This window comes from Somniosus microcephalus, unplaced genomic scaffold, assembly GCF_052327205.1.
Source record: "Somniosus microcephalus isolate GS21.2 unplaced genomic scaffold, FLI_Smic_1.0 scaffold119, whole genome shotgun sequence".
Taxonomy (NCBI): Eukaryota; Metazoa; Chordata; class Chondrichthyes; order Squaliformes; family Somniosidae; genus Somniosus; species Somniosus microcephalus.
The window spans coordinates 638406-652187 of NW_028225306.1; the positions used below are offsets into that span (position 1 = coordinate 638406).

General features: G+C 46.5%; 1 pseudogene; it reads left to right on the forward strand.

Moving 5' to 3' along the window:
• The first annotated feature begins 11030 nt into the window (after positions 1 to 11030).
• On the forward strand, positions 11031 to 12632 carry LOC147082743 (uncharacterized; annotated as a pseudogene).
• The last annotated feature ends 1150 nt before the right edge of the window (positions 12633 to 13782 follow it).

The following is a 13782-nucleotide window of genomic DNA, read 5'->3' on the forward strand; positions in this document are numbered from 1 at the left end:
AACACCCAGCAGTGTAATCGCTCCTCTATCCCCTCCCCACTATTTGGTGGCCTGTAGTAAACACCCAGCAGTGTAATCGCTCCTCTATCTCCTCCCCACTATTTGGTGGCCTGTAGTAAACACCCAGCAGTGTAATCGCTCCTCTATCTCCTCCCCACTATTTGGTGGCCTGTAGTAAACACCCAGCAGTGTAATAGCTCCTCTATCTCCTCCCCACTATTTGGTGGCCTGTAGTAAACACCCAGCAGTGTAATCGCTCCTCTATCTCCTCCCCACTATTTGGTGGCCTGTAGTAAACACCCAGCAGTGTAATCTGCTCCTCTATCTCCTCCCCACTATTTGGTGGCCTATAGTAAACACCCAGCAGTGTAATCGCTCCTCTATCTCCTCCCCACTATTTGGTGGCCTGTAGTAAACACCCAGCAGTGTAATCGCTCCTCTATCTCCTCCCCACTATTTGGTGGCCTGTCGTAAACACCCAGCAGTGTAATCGCTCCTCTATCTCCTCCCCACTATTTGGTGGCCTGTAGTAAACACCCAGCAGTGTAATTGCTCCTCTATCTCCTCCCCACTATTTGGTGGCCTGTAGTAAACACCCAGCAGTGTAATCGCTCCTCTATCTCCTCCCCACTATTTGGTGGCCTGTAGTAAACACCCAGCAGTTTAATCGCTCCTCTGTCACCTCCCCACTATTTGGTGGCCTGTAGTAAACACCCAGCAATGTAATCTCTCCTCTATCTCCTCCCCACTATTTGGTGGCCTGTAGTAAACACCCAGCAGTGTAATCGCTCCTCTATCTCCTCCCCACTATTTGGTGGCCTGCAGTAAACACCCAGCAGTGTAATCGCTCCTCTATCTCCTCCCCACTATTTGGTGGCCTGTAGTAAACACCCAGCAGTGTAATCGCTCCTCTATCTCCTCCCCACTATTTGGTGGCCTGTAGTAAACACCCAGCAGTGTAATAGCTCCTCTATCTCTTCCCCACTATTTGGTGGCCTGTAGTAAACACCCAGTAGTGTAATCGCTCCTCGATTGTTCCTGAATTCAAACCTGCCTTTGCTCCCTCGACTACATCACCCCTCTCCAGCGCTGTAATAGTTTAGTTGATCAATACTGCCACCCCTGCTCTTTTTCCTTCCCTATCTTTCCTGAATACCTTGTAACGAGGAATATTAAGATCCTAATCCTCCCTCTTTGAGTCTGGTCTCTGTTATTGCCCCTATATCAGAGTCCCCTGTGGCACCTTGTGCCTGCAGCTCACCAACCTTATTTACCAGGCTATGTGCATTTACACACATGCCCTCCAAACACATCTTAGTCTGCCTTGCTATTGCCCCGTCTGATTCCTCCTATTTGAGCTTTTCTTTACTCTGGTGCTAATTCTCTCTGTTATACATTATTATAATCTATGACAGCGAGTTCTGGTCCCCCCCGACAAGTAGAAACATTTTCTCCACGTCTACCCTATCAAACCCTTTCATAATCTTGATGACCTCTATCTGGTCACCTCTCAGCCTTCTCTTTTCTAGAGAATGAGTCCCCAGCCTGTTCAGCCTTTCCTGATCGGTATATCCTCCCAGTTCTGGTGTCATTCTTGTGAATCTTTTTTGCACGTACTACTGATGTCAGGCTAACTGGCCCAGGGGTCCTTGTTTTCTCTCGCCCTCCTTGCTTGAATGGCGGGGTTCCATTTGCCACCTTCCGATCCCCGGGCACCGTTCTAGAATCTAAGGAATTCTGGAAGATCAAAACCAAGACTTGGGGTGTTATTGGTAAACTCCTAGGGTCTGTAATATGGGATAAGGTTAATTACAAACTCGCAGAACAAGGAGAATCGCTGTCCCTTTAACCAGCACAAATCCCTGTGTGGAGGAGAGGGGGAGATACAGTCTGTCCCAGGAACTGTCGCCCTGTGGCGGAGCCACCAAGAGACACTGAACAATCAGTAATAATTCCTTTAACCACTCTGCAGTGCAGTTGTGGACTGCACCTTTAAGCTGTATGTAGTTTCTTGTATTTCTGCGCGATGACGTCATGACGCCGATCACGTGACCCCCAGTTGGCGCGGAAAGCGTGATGACGTCATGACGTCGGTTTCCAGTATTTAGTGGCAGTCTTGGAGAGGCTGTGGACCTGCACAGACCTGTTGACATCTGCTCTTGTAGTTTATTAGTTAAAGTAATTTGTTTATTAAAGCTTGATTATTTCGTTTCACTGCGTTGGACTTCGTTATTCAGATAGGAACTTCCGTTCCTACATTGGTGACCCCGAGCTCGTTGGTCAACTTTCTTCGAGATACTCATAATGAACACGAACGCCGTTGCCCTTAAATTGCCGCAGTTCTGGGAACAGCAACCAGAAGCATGGTTTTTCCAAGCAGAAGCCCAGTTTGCTATCCGGGACATTACAGCGGATTCAACCCGTTATTATTATGTGGTTTCTGCTCTGGACAGTGCCACGGCTTCACGGGTCGTCAGCATCCTGGGGAATCCACCGGCAGAGGGCCAGTATGAAGCTTTAAAAGATCGTTTGCTACAGGTGTTTGGTTTAACTATGTCGGAGCGTGCACGCAAGCTTATCGCAATGCCCGGTCTTGGGGACTCAAAACCATCAGAATTGATGAGCCAAATGCTCACGCTTTTGGGTTCGGAGCCCCAATGTTTTTTATTTCGAGAGCTCTTCCGCTGCCAGCTACCTGAGCCGGTTCAGGCAGTCTTGGCCAGTTCTACGATTACGGACTGTGCCGAGCTGGCTGCAGAGGCAGATAAGACTTTTATGGTCATACAGCAGAGTTGCGCAGCTACGAGGCGTCTTTCCCCTACGCGAGCAAAGTCCAGCCCTCCTCCAGCAGGCTGGTGTATGTACCACGCCCGTTTTGGCGCCAAAGCTCGACACTGCCGTCCACCCTGCAGTTGGGTTGAAAAAAAGTCTCCAGCAGACTCACAAACTTCGATGAAGAAGACAGGGGCTGACAAACACACCCAGTTCACCATGGCAGTCGGTTCAGCAGGAAAACTCCTCTATATTACTGATTCCAGAACAGGGCGACGATTCTTGTGTGATACTGGTTCTCAGTGCAGTATTTTGCCAGTTTCAAAGCTAGATCTACAATCCGGCGGTCACGGCCCTTCCCTCGAGGCAGCCAATGGTGTGGCCATTCGCACGTTCAGTAAACGGACAGTTAATTTAACTCTTGGAGGTCAACGTTTTGTATGGGAATTCATCACGGCTAAAGTATCACAGGCCATCCTGGGGGCTGATTTTTTTTGTGCCTATGGTTTTCTGGTCGACGTCCAACATTGTCGACTCATTAATGCGTCTACTTTCCATGCGGTGCCTTGTCACCGCAGTACTGCTGTCTCCTGGTCGGTTGCCTGTGCGGTTCCATCGCAGGAAGGGTTTAGGTGCCTGCTTGGCGAGTTCCCGGGGCTCACCAGGCCTACATTCTCGGCAGCAGTCACGAAGCATGGTGTGGTGCATTATATCACCACAACGGGATCGCCTGTTTACGCCCGGGCACGAAGATTGGAACCCGGAAAGCTTATAGCCGCAAAGGCAGAGTTTCAGATTATGGAGCGCCTTGGGATTGTCTGACGCTCCGACAGTCCTTGGTCTCCCCCATTACACATTGTACCTAAACCAGGTGGTGGATGGAGGCCTTGTGGGGATTACAGACGCCTTAACGAAGCCACTATGCCGGATAGGTATCCAATACCGCATATACAGGATTTTTCAGCTCATTTGGCTGGTAACTCAATATTTTCCAAAGTAGATCTCGTTCGTGGATATCACCAAGTTCCTGTGCACCCTCAAGACGTCCCCAAAATGGCGGTCATCACACCGTTTGGCCTTTTTGAGTTCCTTCGCATGCCGTTTGGATTGAAAAATGCAGCTCAGGCTTTTCAGCGACTTATGGACTCTGTGTTACGGGACCTTCCTTTCATTTTCATTTACTTGGATGATATTCTCATTGCTAGTAAAGATAAGGAAGAGCACATGGCTCATTTACGTACACTCTTTGCCCATCTCAGCCAACATGGCCTCATTATAAATCTAGCCAAATGCCAGTTTGGGTTAACCAGCATTGACTTTCTGGGGCATAGGATCACCTCAGAAGGCGCCGTCCCACTGGCCACTAAGGTAGAGGCAGTTACGGCATTCCCGCGGCCTCATACACTTAAATCTCTTCAGGAGTTCCTGGGGATGTGAAATAAAGAATAGATTTGCCTTCCAAAGCTAGGCTTTATTAACTTTAAAATCAGCAGCATATCTTTCTACATCCAGTCCCAACTAAAGCTAGAAAAGGACTGAATTTAAGGTAGCCACAACACATCATGTGATCATCAACTACCAATGAGATTACAACACATATCCCAAGGCAGTTAACAAACAACGAATCACAATACTTTTACTAATCAAGGAATAATCACCACATTCACCCCTCCTTTTAAAATATACTCCAACCGAATAACTTTTACAATTTACAATTATTTACAACTAAACTATGCACGAGAATAAAACTATTTACATAACACAATACTAAATGAACAACAACATTACGCATAAGTATTAAGTACCTCTCAACTAAAACAATATACTATAATATTTCAACAATTTTTAAAACATTACTATCAATTTAAAAGTCCATTTTCAATCGGTCGACCGGATATCTTGTTCGTGTCGACCTTCTTAACCTTGGTGAAATTCCTTGCCCTCCCACGCCAGAAGGCACAGAAGTATCTTCAGCAGGAAGGCTATCCATATCCCGATTCTCAACGGTTTCCAGATTAGAAATCCCATCAGAAGATGAACTGGGACGGTCATAAACATCTACCAAATGTTGACTAATAGAAGTATGATTATCTGCAATCGGATTGGAAATATTCGTAGTATCTGTAACAGCATCCACATTATCTGAATCATGACCATTATTAATATCCTCAGAAGAGGGCTGGCCCCCACAAGGAGCCAAGTCTTTAATTGAAACAGTACTTTCTTTCCCATCTTGGAATCGAATATGAGCATATTGGGAATTTGCCTCCAACAGCTCCACCTCCTCCACCAAGGGGTCATATTTTGACAATCTAACATGGCGTCGAAGCAACACAGGTCCCTGCATAGTAAGCCATGAAGGTACCGAATATCCCGTAGTAGATCTCTGCGAATAGTTAAAGAGCCTTTCATGGGGGGTCACATTAGTAGCCGTTGAAAGCAATGATCTAATGGCATGCAGGGCATCAGGCAGCACCATTTCCCATTGTGTATTCTTAAGGTTCCGGGATGTCAACGCCAACACAACTGCCTTCCAGATCACCCCATTGTATCGTTCGCACTGTCCATTACCCTGGGGATTATACAGGGTAGTTCTACTAGTAGAAATTCCCCGACTGAAGGTATTCCTTCAACTGGGAAGACATAAAAGAACTTCCCTGATCCGAATGGATATACGCAGGCATCCCAAAGATGACAAAAAGTTGAGTCAAACATTTAATAACTGTAGCAGCTGATACATCTGCACAAGGAAAAGCAAAAGGGAACCTTGAAAACTCGTCCACAACAGTAAATATATATCGGTTTTGAGTAGTTGAAGGAAGAGGTCCCTTAAAATCAACACTCAAACGTTCAAAAGGAGAAGTAGCCTTTATAAGATGAGCTCGTTGAGGCTTAAAGAAATTCGGTTTACACCGAGCACAGATAGAACATGATGAAGTCATCCGCTTGACGTCTTCAACTGAAAAAGGCAAGTTCTTACTGCGTACAAAGTGTATCATCCTCGTAACCCCAGGATGACATAAGGCATTGTGAAGATTAATAAGTGTATCTCCATGAATCACCGAACGATAAGCCCTCGACAGTGCATCAGCAGCAACATTATCCTTCCCCGGACGATAAACTATGTCAAAATGGTAACATGCCAACTCAATCCTCCATCTCATTATTTTATCATTTTTAATCTTTCCAAAATGTTTAACATCAAACATAAAGGACACAGATTTTTGATCAGTTACCAACGTGAAATGTCGCCCCGATAAATAATGTCTCCATTTACGCAATGCTTCTACTATTGCGTATGCCTCTTTTTCTATTGAGGAATGTCTTTTTTCACTATTATTCAAAGTACGTGAGAAAAAGGCCACAGGTCTTCCATTTTGGTTCAAAGTAGCCCCAATTGCAAAATCCGAAGCATCCGTCTCAATCACAAAGGGAACCTGCTCATCAATGGAATGCACAACTGCTCCTAAAATATCCTTTTTAAAATTCTCAAAACATGTCCTGGCCTCCCATGATAGAGGATATGTCGTAACCCGAATAAGAGGCCGGATCTTCCGTGAAAAATTTGCAATCCAATTAGAATAATAAGAAAACAGTCCAACAACTCGTTGCAAAGCCTTAGAATTAGTAGGACAAGGTAAATCGATCAATGGTCGCAGACGTTCTGGATCTGGTTTAATCTTATTTCCCGAAATAATATACCCCAATAGATTTACCTCAGTAGTCGAAAAGTCACATTTCTCTTTGTTAAAAGTTAAACCAACTTTTTCCGCAGCTTGAAGGAATCTTTTAAAATTAGAATCATGCTCCACCCTTGATTTGCCACACACTGTGATGTCATCTAAGTATGAAAAGGTGTCAGAGAGGGAGTTATCACTTATAAAAGCATCCATTGCCCGTTGAAAACAAGCAACACCATTAGTAACACCAAATGGTATTCGGCAAAACTGATACAGCTTTCCACCAGCCTCAAAGGCCGTATATGGTTGATCCTTCTTAACAATAGGAATCTGATGATAAGCACTCTTTAAATCAATAGTGCTAAAAACTTTATACTGAGATACTTTATTGATAAGCTCATCAATCTTAGGCAAAGGGTACGCGTCTAATTGAGTATACCTATTAATAGTTTGGGAATAGTCTATCACCATTCATTTCTTGTGTCTCTCATTAGTCGTGACAACTACCTGTGCTCGCCAAGGCGAACAACTAGGTTCAATGATTCCTTCCAATAAGAGATGTTGAACTTCAGAATTAATAAATTCTCTATCCTGACTACTATATCTTCTTGACTTGGTAGCAATTGGCTTACAATCCGACATCAAATTGGAAAAAAGTGATAATGGAGGAATAGATAAAGAGGTTAATCCACAAATAGACAAAGGTGGCTTAGTCCCTCCAAATGAAAGACTAAGAGACTCGTGTAACTGAAGCACATCATGTCCAATCAAAATATCCGCACAGAGATTAGGCAAAACAGATAGGCGTATATCAGTATACGTATTACCCAGAAGAACCATTTTCACAAAGCAACAACCAGTTATTTGTGAAGTAAGGGTCGTCTGAGCCATACACACCTGATATGTAACAGGCGAAATTTTCAAATGCTTCTCCTTCGCAAACTGAAGACTTATAAAACTCTCAGTACTGCCCGTATCTATAAGGGCCTTCACTTCCAACCCATTAACTTGAGCCGTAACTATAGCTTTGTTTAGGCCATGAGCAAATGCAGCAGAAATTGATGCAATAAACGCCCTATCTAAAGGCTGAATAGTCACAGAAGAGGTAGTGGAGGAAGACCCTCCCACACCAGGAGAAGGGAAGGTAATTGAACCTGATGATTTGCACACACGTGCATAATGACCTCTCTTGCCGCATTTACTACACACAGCCTCCCGAGCAGGACACTTCAGACGAGGGTGCCAGGTATTCCCACAAAAATAACACTTCTGAATCCTAGAGGCAACGGCCGCCGAAGTAGAAACTGTTTCAAAATCTAGTAAACCACTCCCATTAAGTCCACATAATTCCTTTTCATCCGAAACTGGAAGGCAGTTATGTTGGCGTTGACATCCCGGAACCTTAGTCGCAGGCCGATTAAAAAGAGCCTAAGAATCCGAACTTCTCTGAGCCACATCCAATGTAGAAGCTTGCTCAAAAGCACTTTTAAGATCCAGAGTCTTATTTTCTAACAACCGCTGACGAATTGATCTAGACAGTGATCCATTAATAAAAGCATCCCGTACCGATTCGTCCTTATATTCTTCAGCCGTCACAGCCCTATAATTACAGTCAACACTAAGGCACCGAAGTGCTTGTAAATAAGTATCCAAAGATTCTCCCACCTGCTGCCTACGGGCAGATAGAAGATGCCGTGCAAATACCTCATTCTTTGGTTTAACAAAAATCTTTTCCAATGTAGAAATAGCCTCTTCATAAGTTTTACAGTGCAAAATATATTTATATACATCTGGGTCAATGTAGTTGATCAGCATATTCAGCTTATTTAGAGCCTCTTGATCCAACACGCCCAAAAAGTTTTTAAATGTACAATACCAATGTTTCCATTTATCATCCACTCCAGCAGAATTGGGGTCAGCCTTGAATCGTTCTGGTTGAAGATATCGCTCCATTCTAACATAAAGTTAATAAATTGAAATAAAGAATAGATTTGCCTTCCAAAGCTAGGCTTTATTAACTTTAAAATCAGCAGCATATCTTTGTACATCCAGTCCCAACTAAAGCTAGAAAAGGACTGAATTTAAGGTAGCCACAACACATCATGTGATCATCAACTACCAATGAGATTACAACACATATCCCAAGGCAGTTAACAAACAACGAATCACAATACTTTTACTAATCAAGGAATAATCACCACAGGATGGTAAATTTTTATCATCGTTTTGTCCCCAAGGCAGCCCAATTAATGCAGCCACTGTACGAAGCACTTAAAGGGAAGTCGGGTAAAGATGTTATCATTTGGACACCACAGATGGACCAGGCATTCCTGAACACCAAGGCGGCATTGGCAGATGCAACTATGCTTGCACACCCACTCCCGGGCGCGACCATCGCCCTTACTACCGATGCCTCCGATTACGCCATCGGGGCGGTTCAGGAACAATGGGTTGATGGGACTTGGCAGCCATTGGCCTTTTTTAGCCGCCAACTGCGTAAAAATGAGCGAAAATATAGCACTTTTGCTAGGGAGTTGCTGACCTTGTTTTTGGCCATCCGGCATTTTCGTTTTCTCCTAGAAGGGCGTCCGTTTACTGTATTTGTGGACCATAAACCGCTCACTTTTGCAATGACCAAAACGACTGTCAAAAATCAAAGGTCCACTGTCATGTGAAGGCTCCAATGGCCATCTTTCCAGTGCCTGAACGCCGGTTCGACCATGTACATGTGGACTTAGTGGGCCCCCTCCCCATTTCGCGGGGTTTTATGCATCTCCTGACAATAGTGGACCGTACTACCAGGTGGCCAGAGGCGATTCCCTTGGTTGCTACTACTACAGCGGACGTATCCAGGGCGTTCATTTCATCGTGGGTGGCCTGGTTTGGAGTACCATCTGATATCTCCTCTGACCGAGGTCCACAATTTACGTCAGAGTTGTGGAATGCAGTTGCACAGGGCTTGGGTACCAAGCTGCATCGTACCACCGCTTACCATCCGCAAGCAAATGGCTTATGTGAAAGGTTTCATCGGTCTCTAAAGGCGTCCCTCCGTGCCAGCTTGCGTGGTTCCAACTGGGTGGATAGACTCCCTTGGGTGATGCTAGGCCTCCGTACAGCCCCTAAAGATGACCTCCAGGCTTCATCGGCTGAGTTAGTCTACGGTCAAGCACTTCGAGTACCAGGGGATTTTCTCCCTCCACATACAGAATCGTGGTCGCCTGCTCAGCAGCTTCTTCAGCATCAGGAGGTGGCAAAGAATTTCCTGCCTATTCCAACCTCGCATCACAACCTACAGAGGCCTCATGTTCTGGCAGAACTTATGAGTTCCGATTATGTTTTTATTCGGCAGGATGCTCATAGAGATACACTCAGACCACCTTATGCTGGACCGTTTCGTGTCATTGCAGTGGGAGAGAAATATTTTACGGTCGAAGTGGGAGGTAAGTCTGATACCATCTCCATCGACCGACTTAAACCAGCCCATCTGGATCGGAGTGAACCAGTGGTTGTTGCTCAGCCACCTCGCTGTGGACGACCACCGTTGGCTACTAGACCAATTAAGCAGCAGTCTACTATTAAATTGCCTGCTTCAGCTTCATCCTCGTCTACACCTTCTGCTACTGTTTCCTCCACCCCAGATGTACCGCTTCAGACATAGCCAAGTATTGGCTCATCTTCCAACGGTCCATTGTCTGAAGTTCGTAGTCGTTCGGGCAGAATCATTAAACCTCCTGCACGTTTGACGCTGTCTGTTAAAGAGAATTCTGGGGGGGGCGCCTGTGGCGGAGCCACCAAGAGACGCTGAACAATCAGTAATCATTCCTTTAACCACTCTGTAGTGCAGTTGTGGACTGCACCTTTAAGCTGTATGTAGTTTCTTGTATTTCTGCGTGATGACGTGATGACGCCGATCACGTGACCCCCAGTTGGCGCGGAAAGCGTGATGACATCATGACGTCGGTTTCCAGTATTTAGTGGCAGTCTTGGAGAGGCTGTAGACCTGCACAGACCTGCTGACATCTGCTCTTGTAGTTTATTAGTTAAAGTAATTTGTTTATTAAAGTTTGATTATTTCGTTTCACTGCATTGGACTTCGTTATTCGGATACAGCACAACAGAATGAGAGACCCTGTCCCTTTGATTCATGAATTTAAAAACTCTGTATTGCAATCTGAGCCCGTGTGTTGTGAGCCAAAGAGCCTTGTGTCCAATGAGGGGAATAAAGGCCCACAGCCTCCCCTGGCCCCGGGCCCTGAACAAGGGACTGGAGAAACTCGCTGCCCTGCGGATCAGACAATCAGCCGGCGCAAGTCCCGCCCCTCAGTCTCCCCGATTGGTTGGAGGACCCGCCGCCGGCTCGCTGCTCCAGCCCCGCCCCGCTCGCTCCCTATTGGTCGGAAGCTCCCATCAATCAGGCCCTGGGCCCAGGTCACGTGTCCCTCACCGACTTTACAAAGAAAGCCCCGCGCGGTCACCGGGCGGAGCTGCTGGTCGGTGGGAGCGGGGTCGGGAGATTAATAAACTGCGGGTAGGCCATGCCGCAGGGTTTATAAAGTTGGAAAACGGCCTCAGGCCCGAATGAGATCCAGCAGCCCGGTCTATGTTCCACCGGACGGCAGCTGTGAGGCTATTTCTCAGTGACAGGCCCGGGTTATGTGCCGCCATCTTGGTGGAGGAAAGACAGACCAGTTCCACCTGCAGCACGGTGCATGCGTGGCCATCTTTGTACAGGAACAGGGTGTGGGCAGGGCTTCTGGGTCCCCGTGACCAGGAGAGACAATCATTGACTCATTGATTTTATTCTCACTCTGCACACAGTGGGTGTAGAACTGATCCCAACCAGAGTAGAGGGAGAGAGAAGACTGGGAGTGGAGGAAAGAAAAGTTGGAGATGGTGCGACGGGTTTGGATTTCAGCACAGGGAGGAGGGAGAGTGTGTGGGACGGGGATTTACAGCTTTGGGGAAACAAGAGAGGAAAGAATGTTCCACAGAAACTAGAATTGCCTGTTCTGAATTTCTATCCTGTATTTACAGTGATGACTTTTGTAAACTCCTTTTACAGGGTGTGAGAAGGGGAGGATTTGCAGATGGGAAACTCAAACCAAACATCACATCAAGATCTGACAGAGTCACTCCATTCATCAGGACCTGAATATCATTGACCTTTGAATATGGAAGGACAAATGTTTGTCTGTTCTGTCTGCGGGAAAAGATTTCAAACATCCGTGTGACTGGAAAACACACACCCGAGTGAGAGTGTTCCAGTGCACTGACTGTGGAAAGAGGTTTAACCAGTTACACAGCCTGAAAAAACATCGCACCATTCACAGCGGGGAGAAACCGTACACGTGTTCTGTGTGTGGACGAGGCTTCAACTGATCGTCCAACCTGGAGAGACTCAAGGACACCCGTACCACGGAGAAACGGTGGAAATGTGGGGACTGTTGGAAGGGATTCGATTGCCCATCCCAGCTGGAATCTCATCGATGCAGTCACACCGGGGAGAGGCCGTTCACCTGCTCCGAGTGTGGGAAGGGATTCACTCAGTTCTCCCACCTGTTGACACACCAGCGAGTTCATACTGGGGAGAGGCCGTTCACCTGCTCCGTGTGTGAGAAGAGATTCGCAGAGTTATCCAAGCTCCAGATACACCAGCGAGTTCACACTGGGGAGAGGCCGTTCACGTGTATTGAATGTGGGAAGGGATTCACTCAGTCATCCAGCCTCCATAGACACCAGCGAGTTCACACTGGGGAAAAACCGTTCTCCTGCTCCGTGTGTGGGAATGGATTTGCAGAGTCATCCAAGCTCCAGATACACCAGCGAGTTCACACTGGGGAGAGGCCGTTCACCTGCTCTGTGTGTGGGATGGGATTCACTCAGTCCTCAACTCTGCTCGAACACCAGCGAGTTCACACTGGAGAGAGGCCGTTTAAATGTTCTGACTGTGGGAAGAGGTTTAAAAGCTCCAGAAATTTGACAACACACCAGCGTACTCACACTGGGGAGAAGCTGTTCACCTGCTCCGTGTGTGGGAAGGGATTCACTCTGTCATCCCACCTGGTGAGACACCAGCGAGTTCACACTGATGAGAAACCATGTAAGTGTTCTGACTGTGGTAAGAGCTTTAAATCGCCGAAGGACCTGAAGAGACACCAACGAGTTCACACTGTTCTGTAGCTGGGGCGACATGAACGTGGAATGGATGAATGTTTTATAAATTCTTGGACTGCTGTTTAATCTTTAAGACTGTTGTGCTGATGATTCCCTTCGATTGACTGTTCATGGTGTTACATAGAATGTACAGCACAGAAACAGGCCATTCGGCCCAACTGGTCCATGCCGGTGTTTATGCCCCACACCCACCCTACTTCAATTAACCCAATCAACATCATCTCCCATTCCTTTCTCCCTCATGTGGCTTCCCCATAAATGCATCTGTGCTGTTCACCTCAACTACTCCCTGTGGTAGCGAGTTCCCCATTCTCACCATTCTCTGGGTAAAGACATTTCTCCTGAATTCCCTACTTAATCTGTCAGAGACTATTTTATATTGATGGCCCCATAAATATGATGAGATTCTGTTAAGCTGACCTGTATGATGTTGTACTTTGTCTTTGACCCCTACATAAATGTGAGGTCATCCAAAACTCGGCTGCCCATGTCCTAACTCGCACCAAGTCCCGTTCGCCCATCACCCCTGTGCTCGCTGACCTACATTGGCTCCCTGTTAAGCAGCACCTTGATTTCAAAATTCTCATCCTTGTTTTCAAATCCCTCCATGGCTTTGCCCCTCCCTTTCTCTGTAATCTCCTCCAGCCCCACAACCCCCCCACCCCCCGCCCAAGATATCTGTGCTCTTCCAATTCTGGCCTCTTGTGCATCCCTGATTTTAATCGCTCCACCACTGGTGGCCGTGCCTTCTGTTGGCTCGGCCCGAAGCTCTGGAATTCCCTGCCTAAACCTGCCCACCTCGTTACCTCTCTTTCATAAGAACATAAGAAATAGGAGCAGGAGTCGGCCATACAGCCCCTCGCGCCTGCTCCGCCATTCAATAAGATCATGGCTGATCATCGACCTCAACTCCACTTTCCCGCCCGATCTCCATATCCCTTGATTCCCCTAGAGTCCAAGGATCTATCGATCTCAGCCTTGAATATACTCAACGATTCAACTTTCCCCCTTTAAGACGCTCCTTAAAACCTACCTCTTTGACCAAGCTTTTGGTCACCTGCCCTAATTTATCCTTATGTGGATCGGTGTCAAATTTTGTCTTAAAATACTCCTGTGCAGCGCTTTGGGATGTTTTACTTCGTTAAAGGCGCGATAT